Below are 15,984 nucleotides of genomic sequence, written 5' to 3' on the forward strand. Positions count from 1 at the left end.
GTTACGAAGTCTCGTTTCTGTGTTTCACTTGTCTACGGAATCTAAAATAAGTCGTGAATTTTTAATCAAGGGTCTCGGCACCTGCTAGCCTCAACGGATTTTTATCATTCGTCAATCATAAAACGCATTTACAACATCTCTTACTGATCCTTACGATTGGCTGTTTTTCGAAAAGGATTCCCTCCTTGATCACTTGAAGAATTCGCCTCCTCTGGTGGGGGAGCATCTTTTTTCTCAAGCTGAATCTCACGAGGGTTAAACAGAGGAGCCGGCGCCGCTCCTGTTGATGGTAGTGAGGATAGTACGGGCTTAGTTTTTCTCCCTAAAATATGCAATAAGAAGAAAGAAAATTGCTGTAAATCAACGTTATCCTCGTCGTTGCAGTATGATTACTTAACCTATTGTTATTCTGGATAAAATGAATATACACTAGTGATTGTGTGCCAAGTGGCTCATCAGGCCGAAGCTTATCCCGGTTTCTGTAGCATGAAACGACTTGGAGTATTTCCACTCCCCCCTGGATGGGATGCTGGTCCATCGCAGGGTTACCCACAGCATTAAATTCGCCGGTACCCATTCGGGAGTGATAGTTGTTTATCACGAGTATGACTGATTACAGGCCGAATTGGACGACACGAAGTCTCGGACTAATTAATCATAAAAATTACAATTTCTTGGAAAAGAAGAATAGCCAAGTTATGAAAGAAAGGGAAGATATGTATTAAAAGACTGACAAAGGAGGCGAAAATTGTTTAATGTTGCTCTGAAACTGACTACAATCAAAACGTAATGGCTTGCTGGTTAAGTGTGATTGGTTGATTTAAACTACAACTTTGAATGTGATTGGCTAATTGAACTGTCCGATAACAACTTGCTAATAAACGTGGACAAAGTTAATTATTCTTCCCTCGCAGCGACCGGTCAAAAAGTAAATTCCACGTCTATGCAGAATATCATTTATTATAATAATGTAACCGGCATAACATATAAACTAAACTGTTTAACAGGTCGCTGCACTTTATTAGAACGCAATTGTGATTCCATTAATGTCAGCAAGATAGAAATAGGTAAATCTGTAGAAAACAAGAGGTGGCGAATTGTACCTAGAAATAATCTTGACTCCCCATGAAACTTTTTGTTTTGAACTCGAAATCTCAGTATCCGTTGCGATGAGTCACAAGTCTCTTTTTGCGTTTCATTTGCCCACGAGTCAAAAATCTTTAAGTTTCAGTCTTAAATTTTAGATCAAGGGTCTCAGCATCTATCAGTCTCAGCTGATTTATCATTCGTTCACCTTAAAACCTATTTACGTCGACAAAACAAAGAATGTCTGCTTAGGTATCAATTAAATGATAGCAAATACTGCATGTCTTACTAATCCCTACCATTGGCTGCTTTTCTATAGGGATTCGCTTCTTGTTTATTGGCAGAATTCTTTTGATCTGCTGGGGGAGCATCTTTTTTCCCAAGCTGTATTTCACTCGGGTTAAACAGAGGTATCGGTGAAGGTGGTAGCGGTGGTGGTACCGGTGGCTGTGAGGGCTTGATATTTCTCGCTGAAAAATAAATACAAAATAGATTATTGTGATATTCACAGATAAAAAGGACAACTTCGTTATCAAGACGTCGTCCTTGTCGTTGCATCATGATTGCTTAAACAGCACTATAAATGGTTTTATCTAGATCTAGCGGAAGCTTAAGCTTTGTAACGCGAAATCCGCTTCATTGCTTTCAGCGCTGGAAAAAATAAGTCGAATGAAGATTTCTAGATCGATAACGTAACTTCAACTTTACTTTCAATCAAAGGTCTCAGTCTCAACCCTTAAACTTATTTACCTCGACAAAACAAACAATTTCTGCTTAGGTATCAATGATAGCAAAATAATACAGCATTTCTTACTGATCCCTACCTTTGGCTGTTTTTCTGAACGGATTCCCTTCTTGTTCATAGGCAGAACTCTGTGCTTCTGCTGGGAGAGCATCTTTTGTCCCAAGCTGAATTTCACGCGGGTTAAACAAACGTATTGGTGAAGGTGGTAGCGGTGGTGGTACGGGCTTGTTATCACTCGCTGAAAAATAAACACAAAATATTTTATCGTGATATTCGCAGATAAGAAAGAAATTTCGTTAAAAAGACGCTGTGCTCGTCGTTGCAACATGATTGCTTTAATAAAGGACGTTATTAAAGCTTGCTTACCAATCAAGAAGGCAGTGATAAGCTTTAATAACGTCCGTTTGCCTGCTTAAACGGCACAATTATCGCTCTGGAAAAAATGATTGTTGATGATCTAGAGAAAAACTTGATATACATTTTGATCTTTTCTTTTAAAGGGAAAATGTCCTTCACTCCTCTGAATAAGGAGAAGAAAAGCTTGCTTACCAATCAAGAAGGCAGTGATAAGCTTTAATGACGTCCGTTTGCCTACTTTTCCAGTCCAGTTTAAGCGTACTTAGTGCCATTTATTCTAGTCGCAACTGCTAAACCAATAGAAAGGAAGGGGATAACAAATTCTTCCAAACAAACCCTTCACCTTTGCCGGCGTCCGGCCAAACAGGAGTGCTGCTTCCTGAATTATGTTATAATGTACCAAATATGCTTTACCTCAGAAAAATGCTTAATGTCTTCTTGGAATTTTATGATAGATTGACTAATTCCTACCTTTAGAAGGCAAGTTTCGCTGTGCGGTTGGAGAGGCCGTGCGAGTATCTTCTTTCCCAAACTGAATTTCACTCGGGTTAGACAGAGGAACCGTTGGTGGTGGAACAGACTTGATATCTCTCACTGAAATATACATATCGCGGTTCTGGTTGGTAAAATAGCCTTTAGTGCAAGCGTTATATTAATTTGGAACGGAACACTCGATAGACCCATTTTTCGATGCCGCCATCTTGGATTGCAGTTGGACGCTTATCAAATCCAAAATACGCCTGCACTGCAGGCTATTGCTAAACCTCCCTGTAACTGTTTTGATAAAATGATTGTGTGCCCTTAATTAAGCAAAATTTGTTTTTTTCTTTTTGATTCTTTGCAGCCAGCTGGAATTTGTAGACAATGATAAAGCCAGTTTAAAGTACCTCAACAGGAAAACGTTTACCCGCGAGTTTGCCTGGTTTTACCATTCGTCGACCCTAAAACGTATCTACCTCGACAAAACAAAGAATGTCTTCTTAGGTATCAAAGATAGCAGATACGGCATGTCTTACTAATCCCTACCATTGGCTGATTTTCTGTAGGGATTCCCTTTTTGTTTACTGGAAGAATTCTGTGCTTCTGCTGGGAGAGCATCTTTTTTCCCAAGGTGTATTTCACGCGGGTTAAACAGAGGTATCGGTGAAGGTGGTAGCGGTGGTGGTACCGGAGGTGGTACGGGTTCAATATCTCTCGCTGAAAAAAAGGTACAAAATAGGTTATAGTGATTTTCGCAGCTAAAATAGACTTTTTGGTTTATCGGCGTTGTCCTCGTCGTTGCCGCATGATTGCTTAAATGGCACTATTTAACTGTAGTGTTAGTCTAGTCGTAGCTACTGAGCCAAAACAAACGAAGGGAATTACAAAATTTCCAAACAAACCCTTCGATCATCTTTCCCAACGTCTGGCCAAACAGGATATGCGGCTTCCTGGATTAAGCTTACGTTATAATGTACCCAATATGTTTTACTTCATGAAAATGAATAATGTCTTCTTCCAGTTGAATTGAACGATAGATTTACTAATCCCTATCTTTAGAAGGCAAGTTTCGCTGTGCTGTGGGAGAGGCCCTGGGGGTATCTTCTTTTCCAAACTGAATTTCACGGGGGTTAAACAGAGGAACCGTTGGTGGTGGAACAGACTTGATATCTCTCACTGAAGTATACATGAAAAATAAATGATGCATTTTTGCGGGATTCGTAGGTAAAATACAGTTCTGTGATCGACATCTTTCTCGGCATCGCAGTTATGTTTGGTAAAATAGCCTTCAGTGCAGGCGTTCATTTGGAATAGAACGTTCGATAGACCCGCTTTTCGATGCCGCCATCTTGGTATGCAATTGGATGCTTATCAAATCCAAGATGGCGGCTCAATACGAAAATGTGCACTCGGCCCACAAAATACGTACACCTGCACTGCAGGCTATTGCTAAAACTCCTTACAAATTTTTTGTATAAATTGATTGCGTATGTCCTTAATTAAATTTGTTTTTTTTCTTTTCGATTCTTTGCAGCCAGCTTGAATTCGGTTTAAAGTACCTCAACTGGAAAACTTTTTCATGCGAGTTTGCACGATTTTACCATTCGTCGACCCTAAAACGTATTTACCTCGACAAAACAAAGAATGTCTTCTTAGGTATGAATGATAGCAAATACAGCATGTCTTACTTATCCATACCATTGCTGCGGGCTGATTTCCTAAAAGGGTTCTGTCCTTGTTTATTGGCAGAATTCTTTTGATCTGCTGGGGGAGCATTTTTTTTCCCAAGCTGAATTTCACTCGGGTTAAACAGAGGTATCGGTGAAGGTGGTAGCGGTGGTGGTACCGGAGGCGGTGCGGGCTTAATATCTCTCACTAAAAAATAAATGCAAAATAGGTTATCGCGATGTTGGCAGATAAAAATTAATTTTTGGTTTATCGGCGTTGTTCTCGTCGTTGCAACATGATTGCTTAAACAGCACTATTATCGTTCTGTATAAAATGATTGTTGGTGACCAACAAAAACTTGATATTTTGGTCTTTCCCTTTCAGAGGGAAAATGTCCTTCTTTCCTCTGAATAAACAGAGGAAGAGCTTGATCCTGACCAACCAAGAACGCAATGAAAAGCTTCAATAACGTCCTTTTGCCCACTTTCCCAGTCCATTTTGACTGTAGCTTTTATCTAGTAGTAGCTACTGAACCAGTATCAGGGAAAGGAATTACATATTCTTCCAAACAAACCGCCTTCACCTTCCACAGCGTTTAGTCAAAAAACTTATTTTACTCGAAAATAAATTGTCTCTACGATTTGCTGATTTTGATCATGGATTCTATCCTTGTTCCGAGGAAGGACATTTTCCCATTTAGAGGAAAAGGATTCTTCCCGCGTTAACTATAGTATTATGACAACAAATATACGGGAAGAAAACTTTTACAAATTCTTCTAAACAAACACGTGACCTGTCACCGAGTCCGGTCAAACGGTATCAGTTACCGTATCCTAAATTACGTAATCAGTGTAGCTGATACGTGAATAATTACATATAGTATCATTACCAGCGATACCCACACAATGTAAAAAGGGCAGTTCGTTTAAAAAACTCATTTACCTAGAGAAAACGAATAATGTCTTATGGGAATCAATGTGATTGGAAACACAACACGTTTTTCTAATCCCTACCTTTAGAAGGCAAGTTTCGCTGTGCTGTGAGAGAGGCCGTGCGAGTATCTTCTTTCCCAAACTGAATTTCACTCGGGTTATACCGAAGTACCGTTGGTGGTGGAACAGACTTGATATTATTCACTGAAATATACATAAGAAATAATAATTAAAAATAGATTTTCGCCAAATTCGTAGGTAAATAGCAATTCTTTTCGATCGACGTCATTCTCGCATCGCAGTTATGGCCGCTAAAAATCCTTATCATTGTTTTAGATAAAATGATTGCTTGTGTCCCTGAACAAAACTTGATATTTTCCTTGCAAACCAATTACCATTAGTAGACTATGATATACACGCCTTTTCTAAGGGGAGAGGGCAAGGGAGGGGGGGGGGGGGAGAGGGGAGGAAGGCTTTTCTCTGCGCTTCTTCCCTTTCTGCCTTTACAAAAAGAAAAAGAAAAGCCTAATACTCAGGTCAACTAGCTATGATAAGCTTTTAATTCTCTCGACAGGGAAACCTCTCTCCCGCTTCCAAATTCAAATTGCTATTTTTCTTTTGACTTTCCAATATAAGGAAACGGAATTCCATATCGTTCATATCGTTCATACACAGTGTTCAGTACGGTCAAACATGCTGAGTTTTTTTACTAAAGTAATATACACAGCATATTCTGTTTCAGGACATTCACACCCAAATCTTCCCATTTGTTCAGATTGTTTTGAACAATTTGCTGCATTTTGCCAAGGATCACCTCGCCTCGTCTTATCTCGCGTCAACCCGGCCCTTAAACACATGGATCTTCATAAAACAAAGAATTTCAATGATAGAAAATACAGCATGTTTTCTAATCCCTACCTTTGCCTTTGGCTTTTTTTCTGAAGGGATTTCCTCCTTGTTCAAATGGTGGAATATCTCCTTTTGTTTGTTGATCAACTTCTTTTCCAAGCTGAATTTCACGTGGTTTAAACAGACGTGCCAGTGGTGCCGGTGGCGGAGGGGGTGGCGGCGGTACGGGCTTAAAATTTTGCACTGAAAAAATAAATTTTGAAAAATTCTCAAAAACGATGATCGCAAGATTCGCAGGTAAAAAAATATTTTGGTTTTTCTACTGGACGTTGTCCTCGCATCGCAGTCATGCCGGCTTAAACCCTCATACATCGTTTATGATAAAATATTTTCTTTGCGAACCAATTATTATTAGACGAAATATGCTAAAAAGTAGGTCAACAGGGAGACGTTTTGCCACTCTGTAGTCCAAGTTAACTGTAGTGTTATTCGAATAACAACTTGCTAATGTATTGGAATGGAATCATATATCCTTCATCTTTTACAGCGTCTGGTCAAACGGTATATTCAGCCTCATTAATTATTTAATAATACTGAGCCCGATATATAGTGTTTAAAAGGAAGCTGCATATGATATGCCAGAAAAAAAAAATCTGTGATTTTGTAATGTCATTTTCACCAATCGACCAACCCAATGAAAAATGGCAATTCGTTTAGCAAACTAATTTATCTTCAGAAAATAAAGACTGTCTTCTTTGGTATTATGATAGCAAATACAGCATTTCTTACTAATCCCTGGTATTGATTGCTTTTGACTAAGCTCCCCCCTTGTTACGTTCAGAGGAAGGACATTTTCTCTCCTAAGCAGAGAAACTGCTCGATCCTCGGAACGAGGAGAAAGCTGGTATTTTCTTTGCGAACTGACTGCCATTAGAAGAATTGTGATCATATGTAATTTCCAGCATTGCCAGCAGTGTATAAAAAGGGTAATTCGTTTAAAAAACCAGTGAGAAAAGTACTTAGCTTACCTTGAGGAATCAGAGCATCTTCTTTCCCAGGCTGAATTTCACGAGGGTTAAACAGAGGTCCTGGTGCTTGTACCTGTGATGGTAGCTGGGATGGTGCCGCTGACGGCGCTGTCTTGATGTCTCTTACTAAGAAAAAATAATAAATAAAAAATAAATTATCGAAAGATTCTCAGGTAAAATCAAAATTCATTTTTCAATCTGCACCATCCTTGGTGTCGCTGTGGAGGTCGTTGTTGCTTAAGGTCCCTATTATTATCATTCTATATAAATATGTGTCATAGAGATCAGAAAAGCTGGCTATTTTCTTGACAAACCAAAGGCCCCACAGAGAAAGTAGTCCAGTTTCAAAACTGCATGTAGTTTATCCTAATGACCTTAAATTGCCAATATTGTAATTGAATTATATATTCCTCGAACAAACCTTTCACCTGTCACAACGTCAAATCAAACTGTACATGCCTCGTCCAGAATAATTCTTACTGCACTCGCATATACTAAACAATTATTGGGTGAGGTTTTCGTGATAACCCTTACTGAGACCTTGATTATTCTGGATATCACAAAAACCGAATCTAATAATTGTTTTATTATACATTGAACGAAAAAAATGGAAGTCATGTTTTTGCTTCTTCACTGACAGCAAACAAACACAAAGCGCGCGAACTTAACATGATTACCCGTGACCTTGAGTGTCCTTGACATGATTATTGTATAATCTGCAGAGATGACGTCACAGGCGCTGATTTCGAAAATTCACTGTACGCTTTCGACAAATCAGAAAAGAGATAGTGAGTTCAATGTATAATAATATTTGAAACCGGACGCTGCATATAGAATATCCTGTGTTCACTTTTTAGACATAAATATTGTGATACTCCCACCAATACCAATACAATCAAAAAGGTGATTAGTTTAGAAAGCTCGTTTATCTTGAGAAAAAAATTCTGATTGGAACATGAACAATGATAAGAAATAAACCATGTACAGGTTTAACAAATCCCTGGTATTAGCTGCTTTTGACAAGGCTTTGCCCCTTGTTCAGAGGAAGGACGTTTTCCTTCTAAAAAGGAAGCCTTTCCTGCCTCTGAACGAGGAGAACGCTGATATTTTCTTTGTGAACCAACTGTCATTAGAAGAAATTGAGAAGGTTAGAAGTACATCAACAGAGACACTCTTTGCCCGCTTCCACAGTAAAAGTTAGCTGTAGTGGTAATTACACTAGTTACAATTCTCTCAAACACTTGGAAATCTTTCACCTTTCACAGCGTCCGATTAAATCGTAAATCCCGCGTCCATGTTCAATTTTTCAGCAAAATAATTTACCAATATAAGGACTGCTAAATTTAAAATCCTGCCTTCAGTAGACACGAAAACCCCAGCAATACCAGTAGACAAAAGGCTATTGTTTATAAAGTGAGTCAAAAAGGCATTTACCTTGACGAGAGGCCAAAGCATCTTTTTTCTTAAGCTGAATTTCACGTTGGTTAAACCGAGATATTGGTGTTTTTACCGGTGGTGGAGGCGGAGGTGGTGGCGGGGGTGGTACAGTCTCGATACCTCTCACTAAAAATAAATAAAATAAAGGTTATCGCGAGATTCATAGCGGAATGGTAAATTCTTTTTTTTTATTATGTATTCAACAAACCAAACGCGCCCGATATACCGCTGAAGCATACCAAAAAGGCACGAATATTTGCAAATACTTTCCAGCTGCCGCTTCTGCGTTTATATACTTCTGACAATATTTGACACTGTTCTTAATTTAGATATGTAGGATCTCAGAATCTCGGAATTCATTGTGACGGCTCACTAACTCTCGTTTTTGTGTTTTATTCGTCGCGTCGTCGAGTATAAAAACGTTTTAGCACGTGTCTTGAATCAGTGTTGAAACAAGGGTTTCGGCTTTTCGGTGAGCCTCCTGAGTCACCTCTCTAAGACATTTATGATACCCAGAGAATGTCCTCTTGTGTATAACGCTTTACTTATCGATATCCCTACCAGTGGCCGCTTTTCCAAACGGATTCCCTCCATCCTTCTCCTCTGATGGGAGAGTATCTTGTTTCTCAAGCTGAACCTCACGCGGGTCAAACAGAGGCACCGGTGCTTGTGCCGGTGACGTTAGCGGGGGTGGTACCGCTGATGATGGCACAGTCTTGATATCTCTCACTAAAAAATAAGTAAATAAATAAATAAATAAAAAAACAGATCATCGCGAGATTCTCAGGAAAAATCGACATTCTTCTTTTTTGAGGCGCGATTTAGATTCAACTGGACTCCAGGCATTTATCAATTGTGATTATGTAATACTCAATAGCAAAAAACGGAAATTAGAAAACTCGTCTATACCTTGAGAAAACAAAAAAGAGGTCTTCTTTGTTATCAGATCCCTGGCATCGGCTGCTCTTGACAATGTATTCCCACCTTATTCAACTGAAGGAAATTCCCCTCCTAAATATGGACGGAAACATTCCTTCATTTGAACAAGGAGGAGCTCGAGAAGAGCTGGATATTTTCCTTGCGGACCAGCTGCCGTGCTTTATAAAGTACGTACTGTCAAGACTTCGGGCCAATAATTCCCTGAAATTTGATCACGATAAGGCTTTGCTTTTCTGATTTGCCAAGCTTTATAATTAAATCTTTACTATTTTCCTTCACTACGATTTGCATGAGCGAATCATAACTTCCTGTTCGTAGGATGATCGATCTTCTATTTGTGCTGGAAGAACACCACTCTCCCACTGCTTAACGCAAGCAGGGCTCACTGAGCTGTCCAAAGCGATGAGCGTTTTGGTCAACCTGAGTTCTATTTGCGTTAAACAAGGGACCACACCAAAAAGAGCTTGATATTTTCTGTACAAGCCGTCTATTATTAACATCAAATCTCACAGCAACACCTCCGGCTCCAGCAACTCTATGACACATTCTGAGAGTATTCCAAGAGATCAGCCAAAATATCTTCCAGTATGTACGGTGAATAAACACGTAGAAATCATTTTCTCTTTCAGTAAACTTTACGGAAATACGCTTAAATCGTCTTTGCACTTTTGATCATTTTTCATGGAATTAACCTGAGTTATTATATTTATTACGCAGCCAAGAACTCTCGAAAACTCTCAAAAATGTTTCGCAGCGTTTATTGCAAGGTTACAAATATTTGATCGTTCCAGTTTCCAACCTTTTAAACCTAAATTTTGCTAGTTGGTCAAATGAAAGTCTTAATTTGCAAGACTGAAAACTAAAAGTTACCTTTAAATGTCTTCATCTCCGCTTTTATGCGATCTTTTTCTGTAGCATCTTTAGCAAGTTCAGACTTGCAAGCAGCCAGTTGACTATCCAGTGCACAAATCTCCGAGTTCCCCCGAAGATGACTTTTTTCCAGCTTCTCTTGTAGTTCCTGGAGTTGTTGTTTCAGGTAGAAATTTGTCGCCTCCATCTTTTTCTCGTTCCCTAAAATTTTTTACAGGAGGTACGTTTAGAAAATGACGACTAAAATATTCTCCTCACTATAGAGAACTGTTTGCTTTATACCATAATATTTTACTGTTCCTGAAAAATAGATGCGTTGGTCTAGCCTCCGTGAATTATACATACATACTTTAGTCGTCCCAATTGGGCTTTTCAGAACAAAGGTACAAGACAGGTACAAGAGCTCAACTCCCTGTTCATTTCTGTACCTCTTTTTATTGTTTGCCCTATTTTCCGTCAACTCGAAAGTGACGTAAGTTTTAATTCGTTTGACTGAATACTAAAAGTTACCTTTGAATGTCTCAGTATCTTTAACAAGTTTAGACTTCCAAGCAGCCAGTTGACTTTTCAGTTCACAAATCTCCGATTGCTCTCGGAGTTGACTGTTTTCCAGCTTCTCTTGTAGTTCCTGGAGTTGTTGTTTGAGAGAGGAATTTGTTGCCTCCATCTTTCTCTCGTTCTCTGAAATTGTTAAACGAAGTACGTTTAGAAAAAGACGACTTCAGATATTCACTATAGAGAATTGTTTGCTTTATACCATAATATTTTACTTTCTTCCTGAATGATAGAGGCTCGGTGTAACCTCCGTAAATTTTTACCCCTGAGTTCGTCAACTAAAAAATGTCACAAGTTTTTTTTAATTTTACACGACTTTATCACTAAAAGTTACCTTTGAAGGTCTTTATCTCCGCTTTTATACGTTCTTTCTCTTTAGCATCTTCTGCAAGTTCAGACTTGCAAGCAGCCAGCTGACGATTCAGTGCACAAATCTTCGATTGCTCCCCGAGTTGACTGTTGTCCAGCTTCTCTTTTAGTTCCTGGAGTTGTTGTTTTAGACAGGAATTTGTCACCTCCATCATTTCCTCGTTCTCTGAAATTTTTACAAGAGGTACGTTTTTGAAATGACGACTAAAATATTCTCCTTGCTATGGAGTGTTTGCTATATACCATAATATTTTACTTTCTTCCTGAATAATAGATGTATTGGTCTAACCTAGGTAACTTTTGGCCAGATCGTCAACTAAAATATGTCACAAGTTTTAATTTACACGACTGTATACTAAAAATTACCTTTGATGGTCTTCATCTCGGCTTTTAGCTTCTCTTTAGCTATAGCTTCTTGATGAATTAGTTCATCATTGCAAGCAGCCAGTTGACTTTTCAGTGCAAAAATCTCTGATTTCTCCTGAAGTTGACTTTTTTCCAGCTTCTCTTGTAATTCCTTGAGTTCTTGTTTCAGAGAGGAATTTGTCGCCTCCATCTTTTTCTCGTTTTCTAAAATTGTTAAATGCGTTTAGAAAATTACGACTTAAAATATCCTCCTCTCTTTAGACAATTGATTACTTTATGCCAAAATATTTTACCCTCTTTCTGATTGATAGATGCGTCGGTCTAACCTACGTAATTGCCTGTTCATCAACTAAAGGTACGTGTTGCAAGTTTTAATTTTCACAACTGCATTATTAAAGTTACCTTTAAAGATCTCCATCTCGGCTTTCATGCGCTCTTTTTCTGTGGCATCTTTAGCAAGTTCAGACTTGCAAGCAACTAGTTGACGATTCAGAGCACAAATCTCCTGAGAAAGACACGACTGAGCGATCTCTGATTCATCCTGAACCTGACTGTTGTCCAGCTTCTCTTGTAGTTTCTGGAGTTGTTCTTTCAGAGAGGAATTAGTCGCCTCCAACTTTCTCTCGTTTTCTAAAATTGTCCAACGAAGTACGCTTGAAAAATGAAGGCGGTCTAAAATAATGCCATTTTGAAAAAATGGTTTGCTTTATACTATAGTTTTTTCCTTTTTTCTAAACATGTAGTCCTGCGTTAAAAAAGGCTCAGTGAATGTAAAGTGGCTTCCCTAAAAGACAACACAACAACCATGATCTCCAGTCATGACTTTGGCTACCGGCGCCTCCAACATCATCTCAAAATGCTGCCTTTACACCCATTTAATAACTGAAAGTAATTAGAATACATACAGTAGCGTGTTTACTTGCCTTTGGCTGACTGCAACTCGTCGCTAAGTTTTTCCACTTCTGCTTTCTTTTTAAGAAAGTTTCCTTTAGCTAGGAAAGCGTTCTTCTTTGCTTTCTTTCGCTGCTGTTCTTTTTCTGAAATGAGAGAGATTGTTTTAAATACTAATAAGACTAATAATCTGGACGTTTTTGGAATAAATAGTCCTCAAGGTTTTTTTTAATTGCGAAGGAAAAACGTTGCAAATAAATATTGAAAAACAAATAAATGAAAGATTGCAAGCTAGGGTTGATTATATTTACTCTATGACTACCATTTTGGAACGAGCTGCTGTCGATCTAAGAGATGTTCAAAAGCCTAGTTAAAATCTGCAAACATCTAAGGAAACGGCTAAACGGGAATTTTTTCCTATTGTACTTCTCGAGAAAAATTGGTTTGTCGGGCGATGGCAACCAAAAATTTTATGGAGATGGCTTAAGTTAACCGCAAGGATTGGCTAATATATACACAACTTACCATCACATTCCGCCTCAAGAGCAGCAATCTTCTGCTCGAGTACTTTTTCTCGCTTAAGCTACAGGACAAAAAATAAAATAAAATTGAAAAACTCTTAACGTAACCTTGTTTTCCTTTTTCAGATTAACTATTGCTGCAAATAAAAAATAAAATTAAGGTCATCATGGTACATAGAGTGAAGCAAATCTCATTAACTGCGTCCGGAGGTATTCCCTCAAGGAAGCTTGAGTTTTGTTACGAAAGTTCGATTAACCTTTGTAAATAAAATTAAAACCTCATAAACTTATAGTAGAATAAAGGATCTGAAACTAAATCTTAAAAACCTTCAAATGTGTATCACTTGCATGACAAACTGATCAGGTTTAATTTGTTTAAACTCAAATAAAACATTGAAGCTGCGTCAGAAATGAAACAATCACCCGCGCGCGCTATTTATCTCACTCGCAGATCGATTAAAACCCAAAAATTTAAAAAGATTTTAAAAAATCTTTTGAACGGATCGGACCAAGTTATTTGATTTCTAGTTTCAGTGTTATTTTACACTTCCTTTGAAAATTATCTTAAACAAGTGTTTGTTGTAATCGTTTTCGGTCATTTCTTCCTATAAAATTCCAGATAGACAAACACTGTAAGTTTTAACTTCTTTGTCCTCATGTAGCACTTTAACAATTTCTTTGAGACGATAGCCAGGCGCGTGATACAATAAAACAAATTTGTCATCGTAAAAAAAGCAAGAAAAAGAAAACGCTTACCTCTTTGGCCACCGGTGAATTTTCAAGCGGCTCGTAGTCATTTGTTGGTAAATCTGTAATCCAGAATCCTTTTGAAAGAGCACGTAAAGAACAGGAAGCTTGTACTCCCGCAGTTTCTTCATCGCCTGAGGGTGTAATATGTTCGTACAAATAGTTTACTATCTCACTCGAAGTCTCTGATAACCACGAAGAATCCATGTTTTTACGCAGTGCTTCAACAAGCGCTCAACACGAAATCGGAAATTTTCCAATCTGATTAGTTGCTATGACAATGCCTTGGTAACTGATTGTGTTTATATCCTACGTCATGTATCAACGTCATGCCAGAGAATCATAAAACTGGTGTGAAGCCTGGGAACTACAAAATTTGAACTCTTCGCGCGCGAAATGAAAATTCTCCATTTCAAGACCGTGTTGGTACGTTGAACATTAAAAAGACTAGTTAAGGATCCAAGGTAAAAAGGAAAAGCAAACTATTTTGTAATCACTGTTCTCCAAAACTGAACGATGTCAAAATGAAGAATTCAGCAAGGATGGATTCGTCAAAAAATGTCGTTACTCACTCTCAAATTGTGAGATTTTGCCGCGCTCTGACCATATAACCGGCCCTAAAGTGGCGTGTACACAACTGTCCAATCTTTAGAAATAATATACTCACCAAATGGGTAATAAAACTGTAAGTTGTTCAACAGAGGCTGCAGTTTAGGTCAGGCTGATTTATATGCTGCGCGCACGGCGTCGTTGCGTGAAAAAGATTTGAACTGATATGACAACAGCAGGTTTTGTCGCGCGCACTTCTGAATCTAGCGTAAACTAGATCTCGCGCAAAACGCTCCAAACAATGTAAACATTTCTGGAAACGGATAGCTCCGCGGGCTGACTCTAAAGCAATACTTTACCAGTCTTGCCACCGTGTGCTCGTCAGTCCCGACGTTTTTTCCCTAGCTGTTGCAACTTCCACTCGATAATATGCGAATCTTATCAGGTCGCTTTTTACGAACAGGTGTTTTGCGAGGAATAGCACCAGAACCTTTCGCCTGATATAGATCAGGTTCAGTGATCTAAGATTACTCGGATCATGGTGCATCGAAGGCACTGATCAGTTCCTTTGATGTACCATGTTCTGAGTGATCTTGGATCACTGATCCTGATCCATATCACCCCAACGGAACGCACCCTTAAATTTTGTCCACCTAGACTAAAGCGATTTTTTGTTGGAACTTTGGAAAGACGTATTGTTCCTGATGCTTCCAAGCAGTAGCAGTGCCATGCTTTAAGTGTTAAAGCAACCTTTTTTTCCAAGGTTTTAGACAATTTCAAGAAAGACAAATGACTGGTGTGGTCCGAGCAGTTATTCCAAACAGCCACGATATTTAAAACAGGCTTCCTTAGTTTACCTCGTAAATGATTTTGGCCCAAATGCTTGACTATCAAAACAACCCTAATTTCCTGGCATTGTCTTATTTCCATTATAACCTGCAATCAGACATTTCTTTTTCCTTTTTCTTTTCTTTAACCAAACAAACAAACAAACAAAAAAAAACACTTCATGGCAGGTTTATCTACAATCATAGCAAGTTATGGTGAAAACGTGTCTCCCGTCCCTCAAGCTAGACTCGATTTCCAGCCGTTCACTGAGCCCGCGTTCCTTGCCCCATTTGGAGGAGGATCAACAACCGGACTCCCAAAACGGCTGGAAAAGTTTTCTCGCTGGAAATGATCGAGTCTACCCTCTAGCCTGCATTGGATTCGATCCAGCCCACTTCGTCTCTGTAATTCGGATTCAAACTCGCAAAGCAATGTCCGGTATCCGAATCGATTAACCCTTTACCCCCTAAGGCGAACGGCAGTTTTTCCCAAATCGGCAAATAGACACTCTGCCTGTGTACAATATGCCATTTGAAAGCCACTAATCAGCTTATTTAAGAATTGGCATCAGCAGCTATGAAGGAGGTAGACATTTTGAGAGAAATTGCTTTAAAATGGGAAAATGAACGACTACAAAAATGTATAAATCTTCTACTATATTAGGTATACCCCGGCCTAAGCTATAGCTTATTTAGCACCTCTTCGTGCATAGCTTGAAATGAAACAAGTTTTGCATTCCATTTCCATCCCGAAAAAGGAACTAAAAA

The sequence above is a fragment of the Orbicella faveolata genome, unplaced genomic scaffold (assembly GCF_042242905.1).
Source record: "Orbicella faveolata isolate gen_17 unplaced genomic scaffold, um_ofav_v1 contig_1, whole genome shotgun sequence".
Taxonomy (NCBI): Eukaryota; Metazoa; Cnidaria; class Anthozoa; order Scleractinia; family Merulinidae; genus Orbicella; species Orbicella faveolata.